We start from the raw sequence: 23,021 nt of genomic DNA on the forward strand, positions 1-23,021 counted from the left end.
CCAAAACTAACGGGGCGGAAACTCCTGCCAGAAACTTCCTTGGTAACATTGGGCAAAACTCCTTGCTGAACCAGGTGAAGGTAGCCACCTTCACCTGGATCCAAGCCATGCCCCTTAGTCGTGTGGGAGGAGCTCACCCTCCAATCCTTGAGGGAAATTGGATCCGGTGATTCCCATGGACGTCCTCTCTCCAATCCCTGACGTTGTTCCAACCTCTAGTTCCTGGAGAGAGGCGGTCCATCACCCTAAAGATGCCCAAAGGAGCATGCGCAGTCGCTACTACTGCCCATTTCCGCCCCTAATCTGCCAACCCCAGTGACCAAAGGGAAGCCTATTCTAAGATCTATGTGCGCCACACCCCCTAACCATTCCATCCGTACCGTCAGTGTGGAATAGGTGAAAAAACGGCCACCTCTAAAGGGGAGGCCGCAAAAAATTCCTATTCCGAAGCGACCTCATAAGGACACACTGTTGATAGCGGAAAGTGGGCGGGTGTTCGCTTCTCGGGGCAGAAAAGGCAAGGAGGAGGTCCTGTTAGGGGCTCCATGGAGCCGCCAGCAGCGTCCCCTTGCTCCGGGGGCAATTTTGGCTGGCGCTTTAAACCGCCGGTCAGGCATTTCTGGAGACATAATTACCAGCCAGTTGTTATCTCTGTAGTTCAAAAAATTTAGATCAGACTAAAGAAAAGCATTCAATCTGTAAACATTGCGAAACAATGAAATATTAGAATTAAAACTCTTCTACAATTATTACAATTCTTCATGAATTTCTTAAGGTTCTTATGGTTCTTAAAGATTACTGGGGGACTGAAAATTTACTCCTGGGTGGACTAACTAAGAATTTCTCTGTTGGACTAACTATGGGGGTTTCCTTAACATCCGCTAAATCATTGCTTCAACTTCTAAGCCTGATGAGAGGAAAGTAAAGAAAAGGAATAGAGAAAGGAAGAAGATAACAGAAGAGATGAGAGAAAATAAAATAGGTGAATGGTAGATAAATAATATATGTTCATACATGTCTGCATCCATTAGCCACAGAAACCCCACACTTTTCAATTGTGAAAGCATCTGATCCTAACATTTTATGAACATATAACAATATGAGTGGTCTCAAAAGTTCTTTGGAATCAGCCTTGAATTGTAAGGAATTAATTTTCTTTCCAGATTCAATATTTATTTCTCTCTCTCCTATCTTTTTTTTCTTTCCCTTTTCCCTTTTTTCTGAAACGGGTTAGGCAGCTAACTTCTATTTAAAGTAACCTCCTCTCCCTAGTGATTGATTTTAGAGACAACAATTGGCATGCCAGTGCTAAGGCTAATTCTTTGCAGATGTTGTCAAATTACAGGTTAAATGGGGGGAAACGTTTCGGTCTTCCGGCCACCCACTCTCGTTCCCCTGGAATAGGTGCAGAGTACTGTATATCCTGTGCTTTAGGTGCAATAATTCTGTCTTCTGTCACTCATCTGGTTTAAATGATTACCATTTACCATTTCAAAGGATGACAGCATGTTATGTTATTTTGCAGGTATCGAAAATGTCAAAAGGCTCGGTTGTGTTCTCCCCGAGAGGAAGTGTGAATTGAACCTGGCAAGGCCACTGAGGTTTTAAGTGTGTGTGTGAGAGAGAGGGAGAGTGTGGGGGGAGAGGTTGCTTTTAAAATAAATGACATTTGGCATTGTTCAAAAAAGAAAAAGGAAAAGAGGAAGAAGGCTGGATTACTTACTTCTTTGTAAATCTTCGCATTCTTTCATGATCAAAGGCTTTTTTATCTTAAGGGGCTTAATCATAATTGATAATGAGTACGACATATGGGTGCTCTCTTATGCCAGACTGAGGAGTAATTTGAAGGATCCCAAGGACAAGATCACCATCACAATCTCAGGCTGCAATTTTAAGCCAGTTGACAAAAGAGACCTCCTTCTTGAACATTACATCTTGTATTCACATGGTGGTTTAGAAGTAAAGCTTGAAAAATACCCAAATATGATACAGTTTAAAAAGTGGGGGGGGGGACCCTCACACTTCTTACAACAGCAGCTCCCACAGTATATCAGCAAGCAGAGTATTATTATCAACAAGGAATGACAGGAGCATGCATTCTTTTCTTTTTTTTTTTGGGGGGGGGGAGGGATAAAGACTACAACTGTTGGATTTTTTCCCCCTGCTACCATCAATGTATAATGAACTTTTACTAATAGACCTGGACGTTCATTAATAAGAGTTAAGGATTCATTGACCAGCCAGCATCTTAGAAAGTCAGTTTAGCATACTGAGTCCTTCAGGATTGGGCGACATAGAAGTTGAATTAAATAAATACTGGTGAAGTGTTGGGCTAGGCCTCAAAATATCAAGTTATCTCTCAGCCATGATTATTTGTTCCTGCTTTGCATTCCAACTTGTCTCCTGGGGTTATTTTAAATGCTAAACCATGGGACAAAACAGACAGAAAAATCCTGGGCACTACCTTAAACTCCAGAGAAAAGTGTATACGTTTAATAATTATGTAACATTATAAACCAGAATATGATCCTCGGCAGCTTAGGGAGACAGAGGCAATCCTTCAAATAACCTTGCAAAAATGTTTTAGAGTCTTAAAGATCAAAGTGAGCACCTTGCATTGTGCCTGGAATTGAAAGAAAAGACTGTGCAACTAATGCAAAATTGTTGGAATAACTTACTGCTATTTTTAAGCCACTGTCAAGGAACAGAGTCCATAATCTAGTCTAGATATAGCCAGAATATACTTTACTGAGGCAAAATCTGCTTCTGGTTCTAACTACTGACCTCTGTCTCCTTGGATAAGATCCTGCCTCCCAGTATTCCTAGCTAGTATAATTCATCAAGAAGCAATTATTCACTTCCAGATTTTGCAATTCACAATGTCTTAATTATTATCTGAAATAAGAGTGGCCTTTGTAAATTCACTGATAGTCCCAGTGTTGTTTCCCCACATATTCTCCTGGTGCATTGTTTTGTAGCCAATAGATGTAGCCACTGAATATGAAGAAGCCGGACAGGGTTTGTGTCTACTGTCACTAAGTCTCCACATCAGAACCTGTAAATCTAAATAATTTCCTCCTGTTCAATTTGTATAGCATCAAGGCTGACAGCATTGCCACTGAGAATAATAGAAGTTCTATCTAGTTGATGGAGCTAAACATTTGGAATCCTTTTTTATTTTAGGAGCTTGGGGAGGCTTAAGGAATAAAGAAATTGCCTTAAGCTTTAAGATGGGCTCCTTAAAAATTCCTTTACCTAGCATTCTTTAGAAGTCTGCTGATGAGGTTCATTAACATCTGGAAGCCCCTATATTTTCTGGCTATGGTGTGCACACTGGGTCAGGAAAAGACAGCTTGATTTTGCTTATTTGCCAATGAAATATTGATGCAGAGACTTTCAGCAACAGAAAGACTCCAAAATTTCAATTTAGATTATACCCCTAGGTATTCCTTTGCAAGGTCTCATGACTTTTTGTATATAAAGTTTTCTAAAATAATAATAATAATAGTTGTACTTTCTGCTTGTATAGTCAGTTAGTTATACTTTTTGCTAGTAAAATGTAGCTTTAGCTATATCCCAAGCAAAACATAATTGGAATTCCCAATATTTAGAATATGGTCTCAAAAGACCTGTGACTTAAGGAAAAAAAATTCTGCATGAAATAAACCTGCATACCTGTGGTTATAAGAAAAGATATAAAAGTTTCAATTGCCTTACAAAATGAAGCATTGTGGAATTTGTATGCATCAAGACTTTAAATGGTTCGTATATGAGGTATATCAGCCAGTTTCTCTGGAAGGGTAGAAAACGTCTTGCCAGATTTCCTTCTGTTATGGTGCTCTAAATAGTTTTCATGATTTGAAAAAAAAAGTAGTTTTGCTTGCAACTCAAGAGAGTAAAAAAATATGAAAGTACAGTGGGTGTGTACTGTGAATTAACTTATATTTAGTGTTGGGCGAACTGAACTTGCAAAGTTGGGGTTCGTGCCGAACTTTGCAGTGTTCGGCATGCCAAACCCGAACCCAAACTTTTTTAAAAGTTCAGGTAAAGTTCGGGTTCGGTGTTTGCTCGAACACAGCAAAACACCGCCGCTTGGGAGGAGAGTGGGGAATCCCATAGTGGGATTTCCCACCTCCTTTTGCTTGTAGTGTTGCAAGCAAAAGTAGGTGGGATTCCGTGGGCAGGGCTTTGACATCACGGTGACTCCTTCCTCCCCATTTCAGCCAGCCAGGAAGTAATCCCATCGTGCGATTCTCCACCTACTTTTGCTTGCAGGGCCGCTGCGGCATCCTTTTCTGTAAAAATAAAAGGAAGCAAAAGGAGATGGGGAATTCCCCATCTCCTTGTTTATTTTTACAGAAAAGGACGCCGCAGCGGCTTGCTGCTGCTCGGGTTCAGGTTCGGGGTCCGGTTTGGGTTCGGCGAACTCACCCAAACTTCATGGCAAAGTTCGTGTGAGTTCGCCGAACCTGAACTTTGTTGGGTTGGCCCACCACTACCTATATTCTCTAATCAAGTCAGAAGTGGGTTCCTCCCAGTTCGGAACGGTTTATCTGAGCCAGTAATGATCTGCTAGTGATGTCACGTTGATGCCACAGAACCAATTCGGTCAGTGCGAGCCTTTATTTTTTTAAAAAATGAATTTATCTTTTTCTTCTGTGCAAGCATAGAAGCTGAATTTCCAGCACTGTGCTTGCCTCTCTATCTTGTTTTGATCTTTTTTTCTTGGATTTTTTTGGCACTGCACATGCGTGCATATGCAAGGAATGTGCATGCCCATGAGGTGGGCCACATGGCATGGGAGGAAGCGAACCAGCAGCAAAGGAAGTTAGAACCCACCTCTGAATTCAGTCCTCTTCAGATGTGTCACTCCAGCCAGAGTGACTAAGGAAAGTTGATGACCAGCAGATCTGAAGTATAACAGTACGTATTTAGCTCAGAAGTGTCACATGGGGAGGGAACTTGAAGGAAAAACAAGAGCTGGCTTGTTTAAATTAATGTGTTCAATTAATGCCACTCCAATTTCTCTTCTTTGGGTTCCCCCTTCTCATGACGTCTGCTTCCTCAATATTCAGGTCTGTCAACCTTTTGTTTGTTTTTCTTGGTCTATGTGAGTCAAGGAACTACTCTAAAATATGCATTCAGTGCTCCATGGACCTTGATTTAAAATGTCAAGGAATATGAAATATGAGTAAAGAAGACAAAAAAAATGGTTCATTGATCTGCTAGGGACATTAAAAAGTTGCCTTCACATTGTCTTGAACATCTGCTCCTAATTAAACCCTTTCCCCTTATAAAGTGTGAAATGTTCCCCCCTTTTTTTCCAACTTGTTAAATAGCTTCTTGCCCCAGTCAACTTGGTCTGGAAGAAGAGGAAATTTAAACTGACAGATATTGCATGGCATTGAACTCTATCCAATATCTTGATGGCAAAGAACCCACCACAGAGTTTGAAATAGCCAAATGGTACCTTTTGCGGCATGCTACAGAAAACCTGCAGGTCTCCAGTTTAACAAGAGGCTGCCAAATCAGTCTTGACTCCAGACAACTAGGCAGTACAGTGGTACCTCATGATACGAACTTAATTGGTTCCACGAGGAGGTTCGTAAGGTGAAAAGTTCGTAAGATGAAACAATGTTTCCCATAGGAATCAATGTAAAAGCAAATAATGCGTGCAAATCCTTCAGGAAAATCCCAAACTTTAGAAGGGAGGCAAACAGAGGGCAGGGAGGAGCAGCTAAAGGGGGCGGGTGGAAGAAGCAAGGCTAGGCTAAAGGGTGAGTGGGAAGGAAGAAAGGCAAGGGGGGCGCCCCTCCCTTTTCTTTCTTCAAAAGACACCATTTCAGTTCCTTTGCAAGCACGTTGTTCTCTGCAAAAATTTTCCTCCCCCAAGCTGCCCCTCCCTCCTCCCTTTTCTTTCTTCAAAAGACACTGTTTCAGTTCCTTTGCAAGCACATTGACCTCTGCAAAAATTTTCCTCCCACAAGCTGCCCCGCCCTCCTCCCTTTTCTTTCTTAAAACCCTGCTGTTCTGTTCGGGTCGTATGTGACCCGAAGCCAAGTTTGAGTCCCTGTAAAAAAATTTCCCTGCATATCTGAAACTTGAAATTTCATGACTGTTCATCATTTCAGGGGTTCTCTCTATGAGAATTTTTTTTTGGGGGGTGGGGGGCTTAGTTTTTGCTGGGCAAAAAAAGTTACAAATCTTCTGTTCCCGGGTCACCCTGACCCGGACAGAAAACTCTTCATTTGCAGTGCTTATGTTTGGTCTTTTTGAAAGCTTTTTTCACTTGGAAAGTAGTCTGAACATTTCTGCACACAATGGAATGAAAATTGAACTGAAAGAATTAATCCTTATTGGTTTATTTTGCACATAAATGTGCCTCCCCCCCGTTTTTGTGAAATGTTTTTTCAAGTTATGGATAGTTTTGCTTGCAAAATGCATTCTATTTTACTGAAGTTGGTGTGGGATTGGTAGCTTGAACATTTCTGAATATAAGAAAAATATAAAGGAACTGAAAAAAATGATTCTTACTGGTTTTTTAACATCAGAAATAAGGCCTCCCCCCCCCCTTGGCTGCTTGCAACCATTTTCACTTTTTATTTTTTTATGCTCCAAATCCGAAATATTCTTTAAAATCTTAGGCATTCATTTACTCAATTTAACAATGCTGATCATCAAAAAAATATTTGTGGGAGTGGGGAAAATTTTTTTTTCTGGGCAAAAAAAAAGTCACGTTTAGTCTGTTCGGGTCATATAGACCCGGACCAAAATGATTTTGTTTAGGTACTTGAATTTGGTCTTTTAGAAACCTTTTTCAACTGGAAAACTAGTTTGAACATTTATGAACATAATGATATGAAAATTGAACTGGAAAAATTGAGACTTATATTTTTATTTTGATCAAAAAGCCCCTCCCCCCATCCTTTCTGAATTTCGTGTCAATTTATATTTTTAAGGCTACAAATCCCTAAGGAATTTTCCCCCAAAAGGTTTTATATACTAAATTGAACAATCCTGAACATAAGAAAAATATAAATGAACTGAAAAAAATGGTTCTTATTGGTTTAGTTTTGCCACAAAAGGGCCACCCCCCCCTCGGCCTTGCTGTGTGCCATTATTGTCACTTGTTATACATATTTGGCTAGAAATATTTGGAATATCCTTTTGAAAATCAACCACATTGTAGCCAGAGAACTAATTTTATGAAAGAAATCCATTTTACTAAAAAAAAGTATGTAAGTTTGAAATTAACAGCATATTTTTAATATAAATTGAAATAACTTTATGTGCAAAATAAACCAATATGCATCAATTTTTCCAGTTCAATTTTCATATCATTATGTTCAGAAATGTTCAAGCTACAAATCCCACACCAACTTTAGTAAAATAGAATGCATTTTGATAACAAAACTATCCATAAAGTGAAGACTATTTCACAGAAACAGGGGGGGCATGCATTATATCAGAAAAATAAACCAATAAGATTTACTTTTTTCATTTCAATTTTCATATCATTGTGTGCAGAAATGTTCAAGCTACCAATCCCACACCAACTTCAGTAAAATAGAATGCATTTTGCAAGCAAAACTATCCATAAATTGAAAAACATTTCACAAAAATGGGGGGAGGCACATTTATGTGCAAAATAAACCAATAAGGATTAATTTTTTCAGTTCAATTTTCATTCCATTGTGTGCAGAAATGTTCAAACTTATTTCCAGGTGAAAAAAGCTTTCAAAAAGACCAAATATAAGTACCTAAAATGATCAATTTGCAGTCTGGGTCAAATAGACCCGGGGACATAAGATTAGGGATTTTTTCTAAACAGAACAGCAGGGTTTAAAAAGACACCCTTTCAGTTCCTTTGCAAGCACGTTGTTCTCTGCAAAATGTTTCCTACTCCAAGCAGCCCCTCCCTTTTCTTTCTTCAAAAAAAGGGGAAAAAAAGAAACCCCTTCATCCCAAGAGCAGCTGCTTGGGTTCGTAAGGTGAAAATAGTTCGGAAGAAGAGGCAAAAAAATCTTAAACACCGGGTTCGTATCTTGAAAAGTTCGTTAGAAGAGGCATTCGTAAGATGAGGTACCACTGTATTTTCAGAAGTGGTTTGCCACAGTTTTCTTCCTAGGATTAAGAATTACTCAAAATTACTTTGCTCGCTTTGCACCTGGAGGCAGACCTAGAACCCTTTCTCTTCTGTACCTTAACTACTGGGCCAGACTGCCTGTCAGTAAGCTATTACTGTTGGGAAATTGGGAGAGAAGGAGACCTAGTTTTAATAAAGCAACTTATATATTGAAAACATTTATTGCCATCTACAACTCAGTATCAAAAATTAAGAAAGATGTAATCGTCCTTTTTAGTTGTTATATTATTTATTTAATGTATTGTATATAGACTACCAGCAATACATTTAGTGAAAAGAAGTTTATTCAACCAATCAGTCTTTTAAAAAATACCGCCGGTGGTCTTTATCCCCGGCGCATTTTGCAGGAGACACTGGGGGACACGGATACCGGCGGCGGCCGCCATATTGTTTGTGGCTGAGATCTCGCAAGGCTTCGTGAGATCTCGGCCAAATAATCAGACCAGGGTGGTCTTATATGACGTAGTCTGGGCGGAGCCGGCCGGCCCTATAAAAGGGCTGGCTGGCTCGGAATCGGCCTTTTCGCCCGGACTACGTGCTGCAGACACCCGCCCGCCCTCCCTATCTTGCAGTGTGCCACATGGGTCGCCCTAGGGGGCCGAATAGGAATTTTTGGTGGTCCTGGCGCTTTAGCTAGGACCATTTTTTCGCCTATTCCACACTGTGGAGATGGATAAGCGGCTAGGGGGCGTTTGCACTTGTTTTAGGTTAATTGGCTTACCTTTGGTCATTTGGGTAGGCAGGTTAGGGGTGGAAAACTGGGTGGTGGTTTAGCAACTGCGTGTTCTCCACTGGGCATCTTTGGGGATGATTGACAGGTTCTCTTCAAAGGCTTGTGGTTTTGACGACCTGAGCAGTTGGGGGGAACCTGTCTTTGGTTCCCGCCCATTTAATTCCCCTTGTAGGAGTTAGCCAGCGGGACCTCCCACATGCAAGTGCATGGCAAGGTCTCAGGTGAGGGAGTGGTCCCTCACCTGGATTAGCATGGAGCTATGCCCATAAGTTGCCCCGGAAGTTTATTCTACGTCATTTTCCACCCCGGAAGCAATTGTTTGACCCTGCGGGTCCTTGTTAGGGTCATAAGTTAATTATGCTAATTATGCTGATTTATTTAAATAAATTATGCAAATTTATTTTAATAAAAATGACCCAGTTTTAAATCCAGCTCTTGTGTCCGTGTCTTTACTCTGCCTCTCCTGCCAATATATCCACAGGATCACAGGCTTGTGTCTCCATTTTTAAAGCTTATTCAGTCCTATAATGAGAGACAATCTGTTCTTGGGAGATGGGCGGCATAGATAGATAGATAGATAGATAGATAGATAGATAGATAGATAGAGAGAGAGAGAGAGAGAGAGAGAGAGAGACAGACAGACAGACAGACAGACAGACAGACAGACAGATACTGTAGGTAAAGTCAAAACTCATTTAACAACTGCATTGCTTAGCAATGAATGGCTACACACGTGTGTGTGTGTGTGTGTGAGTGAGTGAGTGCATGCACGCACGCACACATACACACATACACACATACACAATTGCACACACTACTTTAAATAATGCTTATTTAAATCTTTAAATCTTTCCCATTGACAGGTAGCTGTGTAAAATTTAAAATTTGCAAAGAAAAGGGAACAGAGAGAGAAAAATATCTTCTGATGCGCCCACCCACCACTGTCCTATAGACAAAAGGAACAGAGGGCATACTTGAAAATAAGCCTTTACCTTTGATTAATCCAAGTAATAGAATGTTTCCTAAGCAACTTTGCTCCTGGGAAGATTCCAAGCAAGTAATTTACAAAATATGGCTTTCTTCATTGGAAAGGTTATAAAATTTTGTTTGTTGGAGGTAAGGAAGGAAATGTAATTAAAGGCTAAATTCAGTCTCACATTTCATCCTTAACCAAAAGAATATGTGTGATTTGGATAGGAGTCACCTAGGCATTTCCTTTGCTTTGCTTTACTTTGCTCTCTTTTTTTTTTTAAGTCAAGCACACATTGTCAGCAGATCAAATGATGTGATAGCAGACCTACATCTGGCAGAACTGAGTGTGCCAGGTAAGCTAAAATAGAAACTCTTGTGGTTGTTAACTTAATGTTGCAACCCTGGGCTCTTCTGGTAATGGAAATTCTAAGTTCCTCTTTGTAGTGTTTCTATAAAAATACAAATAACGAAGAGGTGAAATGAAACTTCAAAGAGTTTGAGTTTTTCTTTCCTTAGTTGTTTTTCAAAGTCTGTACTCTAGCTGGGAAAGCTTATAAAGGCTATTTAATGAAGAAGGAGAGAACTGGGAATACCCTGCATATCAAATAAAGCAATGGATTCAGCAAGGTAAGAATTTATAGGCGACAAAGATTAGAGACCAATGAGGGATTTTTGTTATACAACACTGAACTCTCAGTCTCAGCTTACCTTATAGGACTGACAAAAACCTGTAGATTTATCCTATCATTTCCATCTCTGAAGATGAGGAGACAATCCATCTCATCTGAGAGACATGTGATCACCTGGACCTTAGGGACAGCCAAAACATATCATAAAATGGCAAAATGTGACAATGAATTGACAATGGGTCAATTGTGTTGGATGCGAAATAAGTACACAGACACCAAAGAGCTGGGATTAATGGGTCACTATATTAAATGATAAATCAACTTTAACTAATTATGAACAAATAACGAGGCTCTGCAGAGGCCTATAAGAAAATGGGCTAGAAATTCCTTTCATTAAACCTTTCTGGACAACTATGGGTATAGCCCCTTGCTGACCAAGGGGAGGAGACCAATCCCTCGCCTTGCTCTAGGCCACGCCCACAAAGCATCTGGGAGGGCTCACCATCCAATCCCCATCCAATCCCCTCCTCCATAGCTCAGGCCATGCTGGCCCAGAGTTCCTGGCGAGGGGCAGCCCATCATCTTCCAAAAGATGCCCTAAAGGAGAACAGGCAGTAGCTATTCCTTCCCATTTCTGCCCCTCACCTGCCAACCCCAGTGACCAAAGGAATGACCCAAATTATAACCAAATTAAAACTAATATGCACCTCACCCTCTAACCAGTCCATCCTCACCCTCCAGTGTGAAATAGTCAAAGTTGAAGTTGGATTCAACAAGCGTTGAGACCGTAAAAAATTCCTACTTGGCTCCGAAGGCAACCCCATTAGGCACACTGCGAGATAGAGGAGGGCGGGAGGGTGTTCGCTTAGTCATGGCTGGGGGAGAAAAGGAAGAAGGGCGGAAGTGCAGCCCTATTTATAGGGCTCGCCCGGCCCCAGGAAGCCCTGCGCAAAGCACTGGGGCTATAGGGCAATCTCGTGCTGTCTCACGAGGTCACCCTTAGGAAAGCTGGAGCCACACCTGGGGCCATGTTCATCTGGCCCTGATGAAACTTTTGGCTGGCCATTCATTCATCAGGTTTGATGATACCAAATATTTCCTTATGTAATTTTGCCTTGACAAAATAACATGAGACATAACAGTAAAATCACAGAGTAACGTTCTGTTCCCTGCAGCAAAAAAACTATGTTCCCTGGGGTCATGCACCATCTATGGCATCACTCCATATCCCCTTGAGGGACCCGGCTCCGCCATTTGATAAGCACTGCCATAGTTTTTGAGACTGAAATATGCCATTGAATGAATGAATACGTGCTTATATGCATACTTTTGTAGTATGTATGTATGTATGTATGTATGTATGTATGTATGTATGCATGCATGCATGCATGTATGTATGTATGTATATATGTATGTATTTATTTATTTATTTGGCGTTTATGTCATGTATATTGGAAGTGGTGACCCTTTGACAGCTGTATGAAATTAAATTTCATTTTAATGTATTCCTGTTAAGTGTACATTCAAAGTGATAATAAAGCTGTTGTGTTCTATTCTGTTCTATTCTATTCTGTTCTGTTCTGTTCTGTTCCGTTCCGTTCCGTTCCATTCCATTCCATTCTATTTTCAACAAAAGCTCTCTTTGAACTACTCCAATGCTGGAATGTCTCAAAAAACTCCAAACCCTTGGACTGAAGAGTGATAAAGTGCAAAGAATGGGGACATGATTTGATTTGTGAAACATCCTTCAGGGCTTACTTTAAAAACTTACTTTTAATGGAAAAAAAATAGGTTTAAAATTATAGAATTGCAAGGAGCTTTTGTGGCCTTCATTTCCAAACTCCAGCTTAGTGAAATAATCCGAACTGAAGCAATAGATGGCTTTCTAGCTGCTGATCAAATGTATACTGTGAAAGTGAGCTCACACATTCTCCCAGTATTTGATCCTAAAGTCAAATGCTCCTATTGTGAATTTTTCTCCTCTTAGTTTGAATTGAAATCTTCCTTCTTGTATCTTAAATCCATTATATTATCCTGCATTCTGGAAAAATAGAGACCGATTCTTCATTTTCTTGTCTTGCAGACCCTCTCCGATTCAACTTTTCTTCTCAAAATTATATATGTTTGCCTCTTTTCATAGGACATGGTTTCTATGCAGTCACCAGCAAAGAGTGAGGCTGAAGTCATCTTGCATTCTTGTCCCTTCGTGAAGCTTCCAAAGTGATACAATTATCAAGTTCTCTGGCACTTTTGGAGAGGAGTTGCCTGATTCCTAGAACCCGTTCCAGCACAATCACTCTGCTTGCATTGAAAGTCAAGAGACAGATGTCCCAAATCACTAAAAAAAAAAATGTAGGTAAATTATTTCTATTACAACAGCACATTAAAGGACCTCTTGAAATTCTGCACCAAACTCGTAGACAGAGATACTGCAAATAATTTCTCCAGGGAAAGGAATGAGGATATTAAAAAGAAATAGCAAAGAAATTTTCCACAGAACTCTGTTCTAAAAGGGGCAGATAGCAGTCTCTTTGCCATTTATGCTACATTCACATATATTTATTATTAAATATTTTTGTTCTCTGTGTCCACATTTAATCTGATGCTTTCAGTAAAGGGAATGAAATCTCATATTTAAACCCAATTTCTGTGCATTTTTAGAACAGAAATAAAACATGTAACTTATTAGATTTCCAAATCTATGTTGGTACCATTTGAACTGTGTTTCAAACCTGGATACAAAAGAAGGATAATAGTTCCAATGCATTCTCATTCAGGAGGAATAGGGAATTCAGGAAGAATCAATCGCTCATTCAGAAGGAACCCCTGGCTCAAGTGATGGTGCCGCCAAGAAAACTATGGATTTCTGGGTCTATGTTACTTACATGATGGGCTTCTAAGCAAGAGACAGGGTCCACCTCACAAAGAGATCTGACAAAAGAGGAGTTGTACAGATATATGCAATACCAATAGCGAAAGCTTTCTTGAAGATACTTGGCTGAAAATTAGGGGGGTAAAAGTGCATAATATCTGAGATGGTATGAGGACTTCACTGAGAAGTAGTGGATTAGAAGACTTCCAAAGTCCATTCCAACCCTATGATTCCATGGTTGGATCATATTGGATTATTTAAGAATTAGAACAAGAGATTGAAATGAAACCAGAATCATTTTTATTAGGTACTGGAAAAATTGGAAACAGACTAATATCCCTTCAGAGGCAATGATTATGAGAAAGGTACTTGAGTGTACAGATATGGATACGTTGACTATAGAGTTGAAAGAGAGACAGGAATCAGAGTATTATCAAGTTTCGAGTAGCTGGTATACCTGGATAGAGAATAGGAGTAAAGTTATTGTATAAGAACTATAGAATTTTGATGGTGATATTATTATATCATATCTATGTGTAAATGACTGCATAATATAGGATAGTGTATTATAGAAATAGAATATGTAAATATGAATGTTATGGATGATATGGATGTTGATATGAAATTGCTGTAGTGAGTGAAAACTTGTGTTTTGTTTTTTAATGCTAAAAATCTTTAATAAAAAATATTCTGAAAAAATATAGAAAAATAAAAACATAGAATTAGCAAAATCTTGTATGGCCTTCTATTAAAATACAGAAATACACAACCACACCACACCACACCCTCTCCCCTCCCCAAATCTAATACTTTCTTCCATGTGGCAGTATATTAACTTCATGGGTAGCAGTAAAAAGTGCAATCTGTCTTTGAAGAGCGGTCATTTGGTCTATTATTGTTGATGTAATTAAGAGAGCCTGGCAAATTTTCCAAGGAACCTCAGGACTCCCTGAAATATAATTTTTAAATGAATGGTTTTAAAGAATAGTTATTGCTCACATTATTAAGTCAATATCTAAGTCTTAGGTCAAAGTTACATAAACCTCAAATATGTTCATAAGGAGGAGAGCCAAATTGTCACCTGCGGTTTGCTGCAGGGCTATGTGGTATGTTTGACATTTCGGCCAGCAACTTATTACTAGTCATGTCTCCAAATGGCCAAGGTCATCCTGAGCCAGAATGCCCTATTCTTCATTTCTGATTCTTAGAACTTAACAATAGCTGTCCATGGTTCTCAGAATTTATAAATCAAGTCTCTGCCGTCTTCCACAGAACAGGCTGAGGTGGATATGGATTTTTCACCCCCATTTACAATCTGAACCAAAAATTCTAAGCCAGGGAAGCAGCTGGCATCATTAAAAAAAACAAAAACAAAACAGTAAAAAGCTCTTGCTGGCACCTCATGCTGACAATGACTAGCCAAATCTCCATGGGCAAAAATGCCAGCGTAGTTTTCTGTGGCAAAAACAACAAAATAGATTTTTGTCAATGTTCACTGATTTTGACAGGGAGTCAGATAAATCTATCAATATCAAAGACATATATCTTTGTGTAAGGTTTCCAAATGAACTAGTGATTAGAAAGGGGGAACAACTTTAATTATCATGATTAGTGACCGAACTTATCTGTTCTTTTACAACACTTTGCATTCCTTTCTCTGGCCAGTTTCTTTTGCTATGCTCTTTATAACCAGAATTGGCTACTCTCCTAAGACATCTGCTGAACATTTGAAAAGGAAGGGTAAAAAAATTAAAATTCATCCTTTTTGTGAGACAGAGCCAATGTGCCCACTGCTAACATAGGCCAAGAGAAAAGTCGGAGAGGATAGAAGCTAAAAGTAATCCATGCAGCTCTTTAATCTGTGATTCAAATAAGTTGTTAATCATAGTAGTTGGCTAATGGAAGTCCATGGAAGTCCATGCTTCATAATATATGGTCGACTTTAAAGACGTTACAAGGCAATTTGGGGTGGAACACCGGTGTTATTTTTATGTGTGTAATTCATGCAACTCTTTTCCTATCACACAAAAACAAAAGTGCCTATAGACTAGGTGAAATGCTCCCGGTTCATTTGTGCCTGTAGGTTGTCAGACATCCAGTCACGAAGGGAGTATAAGGCTGCACCTACCCACCCAGGCACTGTCATTTGGGTTCTTTTAACTTCTGTGCATGCACAAAGTATTCTGTTCATGTGCAGAGGGTAAAAGAACCCAAATGGCACATCTGAGTGGGTGGGTGGAGACTCATGCTCCCTCCACGACTGGCTCTCCCATGGCTCACAGACACAAGCGAACTGAAAACATTTTATCTCTGCTATAGACCCTCAGAAAGGCTCTTTGGGTCAGTAAGATTCACTGGCTCCTAACATGAATAGATTGTAGAAACTATCTTGGAACATTTTAAATAGAGTAGAGTCTAGTGGCTTATTTTGGTGAGAAATTTCCATTCACTGGATGGCGAATCCTTATTCTCATGTTATATGTCCAAGAGAACCTTAAATCCCCTCCAAACTTCCAGAGCAAATTTTATTGAATTTGGGGAAAGAGGGCAAGGGAGGAAAATTGTGTGTATGTGTGAGGATGCATGCTCACATAACTTTGGATTTCACTTTTATGCAACTTAATTGCATATAGAATATAGGCGTCCCAGAATAATGTTGCAGGATCCAGTCAGGGTTGGTCATTAGGGCTAAGGGTTTGTCTTTTGAGCTTTCGAACCCATGCTAGGGCACATTTTTAGGGAACTTCTCTCTAACAGATATTGCAGACTGTTACAATCAGACGTGATCATGCATGCAAAAGTGTCAATGACTCAAAACCTTTTTGAAACATCCTGCCAATCATAAAAAGTTAAGGTGAATTATTTTATAAATAAATGGCTTACAATCCATCGTTCTCTATAAGTACATTTCTTTTATTCCAGACAGGGAGGGGAGGAAAGGGAAGACTTTATTTAAAAAAAAGAAAAGAATATGTAGTTTCAAGTGTTCAGTTGTGTAAGGTAATTTCCCCTTCAAAATGAAAAATGGAAAAGTAGTAATGCTTTAATTTATTATCTGGAATAATTTCTGTCTGGCCTGGAGTTACTTCTACATTGAACTTAACAAGAAAACCATTTAACTTGTATTTATCGTTGTAAAATGTTCTGAATGCTTGGCACATACCTAATAATCTATCAAAAAAAAAACCCACAAACACCCCACCCTCACTTAAACCACATTTTTTTTCAGATAATAGAAAATTATAATTTATGAGACCAGAAAAGCAAAAGTAGTATTTAAACAGTGATGGTTTCATGAAAACCGGAATAATTTTTATTAGTCTCCTTTTCCTATTCTTCTGAAGAGTAGTGATGGGCGAACTGAACCCGCACAATTCGGGTCTGTACCGAATTTTGCAGTGTTCGGTATGCCAAACACGAACCCAAAATTTTTCCAAAGTTCGGGCAAAGTTGGGGGTTGTGGTTGGCATTCAGAGCTTTGACGTCATCGGCAGGTTGCTAAGGACGCCAAGGTGATTACTTCCTGGATTTCATGGAATCCAGGAAGTGATCACCTTGACATCCTTAGCAACCTGCCGATGACTTCAAAGCTCCACCCCCAGAATCTCTTCAGCTCCTTCAAAGGGAGGTCTTCACGTAAAAATAAACATTGTTATTTTTATGAAAAAGGACACCGCAGTGGTGCTGAAGCAAAGAGCGGTCCTTTCACATAAAAATAAACATAAACACTCTATTTGGGTCATAAGTCGAGGACCACCTGTAGTAGGAAAATTAGGGATTTAAGAAAATACGAACACATTATTTTATTATGCTTGACATGTTGTCCTGTTTTAAACTATGATGCCCTTTAGTTAGCCAGATAAAACACACTTCTCCCATTCATGAATGTTGTTACCAGGGGTGAAATGCTCCCAGTTTATTCATGCCTGTCAGTCGTTAGAGAGTCAGTTGTGAAGGAAGCGTGAGGCTCCACCCACCCGCCCAGGTGCCATCATTTCGGTTCTTTTACCCTCTGCACAGACAAAGATCGCTTTGCATATGCACAGAGGGTAAAATTACTCAAATGGCGGCATCCAGACAGGTGGGCGGAGCCTCACACTCCCTTCACAATTGGATTTCTGACAACTGACAGGCACAAGCGAACCAGGAGCACTTCACCCCTGGTTGTTACCTCCTGACAGGGAGGGTGGTTTGTCCTGAGAGGAAAGCTAAGAAGCATGGTAACACTAAACAGGTCATGACTGGAAATTCTTAAGGAGAAGGAAACAGAAGCAGACAATCTGTAGAACCTGCAAAATTATCAATCGCTGTGAAACAGGACTTTAAAGAATTCTAAAATAGCAATATATGTATTCCAGATTTATATATCAAAGATTATAACTGCAGGCATGGCTGGATTTTTTTTTTTTTAAAGATACGCTCACAGAATTTCTGCCTGACCCTTGAAAGCAGCTGCATTTTAAGACAGTTTTTGTGGTCTCTAGACTACCTACATTAATTAAGTTGGGAAAACATGTCACTTTAAAAATAGAGGATCAAGTCAGCTGGAGATAAAAGGAAACATCCAAAGTAGTTTTGGGATCAAGAAACACAGATAATAGTAAACAGAAATTAGGTTAGCCAGTGATAAATTGACTGAGACACCATCAAGGATATATCTGTAAGAAAACAAGTTTCATGTCTGTTCTTTCTGCTTACCTCTTTAACCTTCAGTTAAACAGAACTTACATCCTTTTGCTGGTGAAAAGCAGAGGAAACAGTGATGGGAGTTTGGTCACCATAAATGGTTTATCATGAGGAGAAATATTTTCCTCTTAACAAAACAAAAACAGAAAAACACGTGTACAAAGTCAATTTAGGCACACTAAAACTTTCACAGGATTTGATATGCAATAGATTTTTTAATATATCATAGAGCTGAGCAGGAAATTAAATAAAGTAGGGGCTTTCCCCTCAGAAAAAAGCTTTCACTTGTTCTTGCCAGCTTCCTAATATTATTATATTATACGGCTTTTCTGTGGGGTGTGGGGGGAAGGATAAAAATTTATGGTGGACTAAACCTGAAGTGCTCCTACTTGTACAATCTACTAGTAGATGTTTCTGATCTTGCTTTAATTGGGTATGCGTTAGGCTCATATCAAATATTAATATCTTATCCAGGGAAAGTTAGTGCCCAAAGCTCATGCTTTTCTACAATTGATGTAATTTGGTTGATTCCAGCAAGGCAGAAGAAGATCAAAATTGTTCTTTTTTATATATATTTAGTTTTCTTTATTTTCAGAATGTCTCAGCACCCTGATGGTTTTTAAGGAATCCTAGAATCCTACATGTTATGCACATATGTGCCCAAAGGGAAGAATTAAAGGTATGTCAAGCCCGTCTGAGGGGATTATAAATCAAGGAAAATTGTTTGATCCTTTCAAATGCCAGTAGGCTATACATGAAAATACTAAATAAGTCCAATATAAATAATATCCTGAAGCTCACTTTAAAACATATTTTTATATTTGTGGGGTATATTATTATTAGACAAAAGTAAACAAAGGAAGCTAGATATGATAATTGGACTAAGTTAGAAGGATATCAATATATCAGTGGTATTAAGGACATTTGATCCATGCACAGTATCACTCCAGATATTTATAATATATAAAATAGAATCCAATTTACATACTTCCTCCAATTAGCATGTAAGAAAACATGCCATGAAGATGGCCATTTAGGAGGCAGCTCACTGCTGGAGGTGGTTGATGGGGTAAGAAGATCTTTTGGTTTTAGCATCATTTTATACAGTGTTAATCTGTATAATATAATGTTTTAATATTTTAATTATTTTTCTAATTATTTTATAACTTGTAAGCCACCCCGAGTCACTTTATAGGAGAGATAAGCAGCATAAAAAGTTAATAAATAAACAAATAAACTTAAAAAACATACTCCAGTATAATGATCTTGCTTATTGTCATTGTGAATTTTTTTTTAAAAAGGACATCAAAAACACAACTTCAAAATCCCAGCAAATATCAAGAAATCCAGAATAACCCTGTGCCCAAATGATTTAGGAAATCAATAACCTCTCCAAAAATCTGATAACACATATAATAAATAATTGCTGGAAACTGAGTATATCTTGGTTGAGCAGTAAGGCATTCTCCAATGATGCTCAGATTTCAAAATGAATTGATAATAGTGACATTAAGATGAGGGTTCTCCCCTTTGCTGTTATCATTAGCAGCCTAGACACTTTTCCTGAGCTCAGACGATCTTGGTTCATTCAGGAGTACTTCTGATATTCTTTCAAATTTTAGCTGTAGCATATCAGGATTGAATTATGCAGAGTGGTGTGATGGTCTAGAGGTGGAATTCTTGCATCCCAATCAAGAAGCTGTGAGTGCAATCCAAAATAGAGGCATATATTTCTCTCACTCTGGACACAATGAGAATATATCTGTTGAACAAAGCTCTGCATTGGTGACAAGAAGAGCATCTAGGCATTAAATCCTCTGCTAGCTCTATTCAGTTGGCCAGACTCCACCCCACAAGGTATTATGAGGTCATTAAATGATGACGATGATGATATCCAACAGTGAAATCCTCTGAAATCTGCTACTGGTGCTGTGAGTCTGCTACCAAGCTTGCACCTGAGGTGCACCCATATAACATTAAAAAGGAACAATTTGAAGACTTCCAAGTTTGCAAAGGTAAGGAGAACAGCAAGAGGGAGGGAATCCACTGTGCCACATGATTTAGATTATCTAGAAAGCATAAAATCTGACAATTCTAGCAAATATAAATTACGTGTCACAGCTGATTGTCGGAAATACCTGTTCACCTGAACCAGTAGCATTTTTTTTACTACCTGTTTGTTAGGACCAGTCCAAACCAGTAGCATTTCACCCCTGATGATATCAGGATTGAATGACATCCATGAAAATGTACAGTATTCAACATGGAAGACCTATGAGGATAATTGTCCCCAGAATCATTGAAATAGGTTCTAGAAAGTTTCATATTATCATAGAATCAAAAGGTTTATAGGGGTCTTAGAGTTCCCTTAAACTAATCCCTTGTCCAAGAAAACCTACATCTTTTTTTCTTCTTGGTGTACTGCAATTCATAGCTAGATTGTTCAGATTATGCTTCTTGCTTGGCTGTTTCAGGCAAGGTTTATATACAGCAAGTGCGCAGTTTTCGTTAGTCCAAGGGTTGCATTGCTTTCTGTCCAGTCCACAGAAGGTTGTAGTGTATGTATGATATGCAAAAAAGAAAAGAAAAGAAGAGGTGTATGGTGGGCCTTGTATGGCTTATATCCTCATTTTTGCTTTTAAAAATCTACTTTTTATGATGAACACTGCACCCCCAGCAGTTTGGAATCCATTGATTCTAGTAATTCAGGGAGCCACAAAAAAAGGAGATCTTATGTATTCAGTGAGTCACATATTTTGTACTTAGATAATGCTCAAAGTTGAGGAGCCTGCTAGTGGCCAAAGTATAGGATGTCTTTAGGAACAGCCTATGGGACAACATGGCATCAGTAGTTCAGTTTCACCACTCTCCTATCTATGAGGGTTGTCCAGAAATCAATGCACCACAAACTTTAGATATATATTATTTGCATTGTCAGGAGTGTATGTGTAAATTTTGCATTTCTTCAGACAGATAGCACAGCTGCAGAAGTGTTTCAAAATGGCGTCTGTAAGTGTTGTAAGTTACAAGCAGCGTGTCGTCATTGAATTTCTCACTGCAGAGAAAGAAACTGTTGGGAACATTCACATTTGTGTACAGTTTATGAGAAATCTGCAGTCGACAGAAGTACAGTTAGTCACTGGGCACAGAGAGTGAGGCCATTAGAAGAACAGAACAGAGGAACAGAGAGTGAGGGCATTAGAACAAGGAGTGGTAGTACCCTTGTGTCTTGCTGGAGGAAGGTCATAGAATGGGATGGATGTTACCTAGAAAATAGGGAGTGTAGAAGAAACATCATTCTTTTTTTTTGTGTAAGTTTCATTGTGTTCAATAAATAATCATTGAAGAAAAAATGTGGTGCATTACTTTCTGGGCGACCCTCATATCTTTCTTTGCTTCATGGAAAGAAGCATGTTTTCTTTCTTAATTCTCAGAGTAGCATTCTAGACAATCAGAGGCTGAGGAAGGAGTGGGTTGGTGGTCCATGGCATCCCGTCCTTGCTGAGAACAATATTTTCTCTGTGAGGTCAGATTCACTAGAGACTGAAAAATTAATTTATAACTGGAAGACACGGGATCTAAGCATAGCTCTCAAACATTTCAGTTTATGTAGATCTGCTAATCTTTGTTGTTTAGGGGTTTTGTGGCATTCAAACACTCTACCCTTTTGTAAAAGCACCACACAGAAATGACTTTGATACCACCATATGTGTAATTTCAATTCACATTTGTTAAACACAATTATCTTAAAAATGAAAATAATACTGTGGTATATGATGAATGCCATCATTTTTCATTTTAAAGTAAAATACGTCATATTAACTTTAACCTTTGGAGTTTAATCTTTGGAAACAAAGTTTAATTCAGAACTGCCTAATCCAGGGAAGAATCAGATTATGAAAGTTTGGAAAGCATGGGAATAATATATTCTAGCCAAGTAAATTTGGGATGCTATCAGGCAGTCAAGAGTTTATAATTATTTAAGTATCAGGCCAAAGAAAGATAGATTCTCTGGGGACAAGTTTAATTCCTTTGTAGTTTCTTGGCCACAGCATAAAAGTGATTCAGTGTTGTCAGTTTCTTGTTTTGACAACCCAGCTTAGTCTAGGATCTGGGGATATCTGAGGACCTCCCATCCAAGTATTGATCAGATATGATACCTCTTCTTTATTTCCTCCCTTCCTCCTGATTCTGCCAAGATTGGCTAGATTTTCTCATTTGGAAATAAGTCCTCATTCACTTCCACCACCTCTATCTACCCATTTCATTCTATCCACTTCTCTACAATTTACTGGTTTGTTTTATGTTAGGCATTTCCCAAAGTTTCTCCTACATCTTATTAACAAAATAATAGAGCTGGAAAGGATCTGGAAGCTGTTTCACTGATTTATTGTTTATATCCATGTTGTCTTTACTATGTGCTTTCTTAGCTGTCTACTGTTGTGGTTAGCTCTGGCCCTGCTCCTGCCCCAAGGACTGTGGATGTGGGGGAGACATCCACATGCTGCAGGCCTGTTTTGCCCCCAGTGGAATCTGATGATGAAGGCTCCTCTGACCAAGAAGACATGAGTGACAGGGAGGAGGAGAGTGGGGCAGACAGCTCAAAAGGAGATCAATTATCTAGCTCCTCCTTGGATTCAGAACAAGAGTTAATGATACAGCCACACATGCAGAGAGCGATGCATAGGCAACAACAACTGAGAGATTATTATCAAAGAAAATGAGGCCCCCTGTGGTTGGGTGGTGCTGTGGTAATTAGTGAGGCTGCTATAAATAGCAGCCTGTGGGTTTGGCCATTGTGGAGGATTATCTGATCATTGTGTTTCGTGACTGCTTTACTGACTTTGACTTTTTGTGTGCTGATTTTTCCCCGCTTTGAAACTAAACCAGAGCAAAGTGTGTTTCACTTTGTGAAAGAAGGACTGTGAATTGCCTGACAGCTGCAAGCTAAGTATCACAGAACTGATAAGGGACTTGTACAAA

This window comes from Erythrolamprus reginae, chromosome 1 (assembly GCF_031021105.1).
Source record: "Erythrolamprus reginae isolate rEryReg1 chromosome 1, rEryReg1.hap1, whole genome shotgun sequence".
Classification (NCBI taxonomy): domain Eukaryota; kingdom Metazoa; phylum Chordata; class Lepidosauria; order Squamata; family Dipsadidae; genus Erythrolamprus; species Erythrolamprus reginae.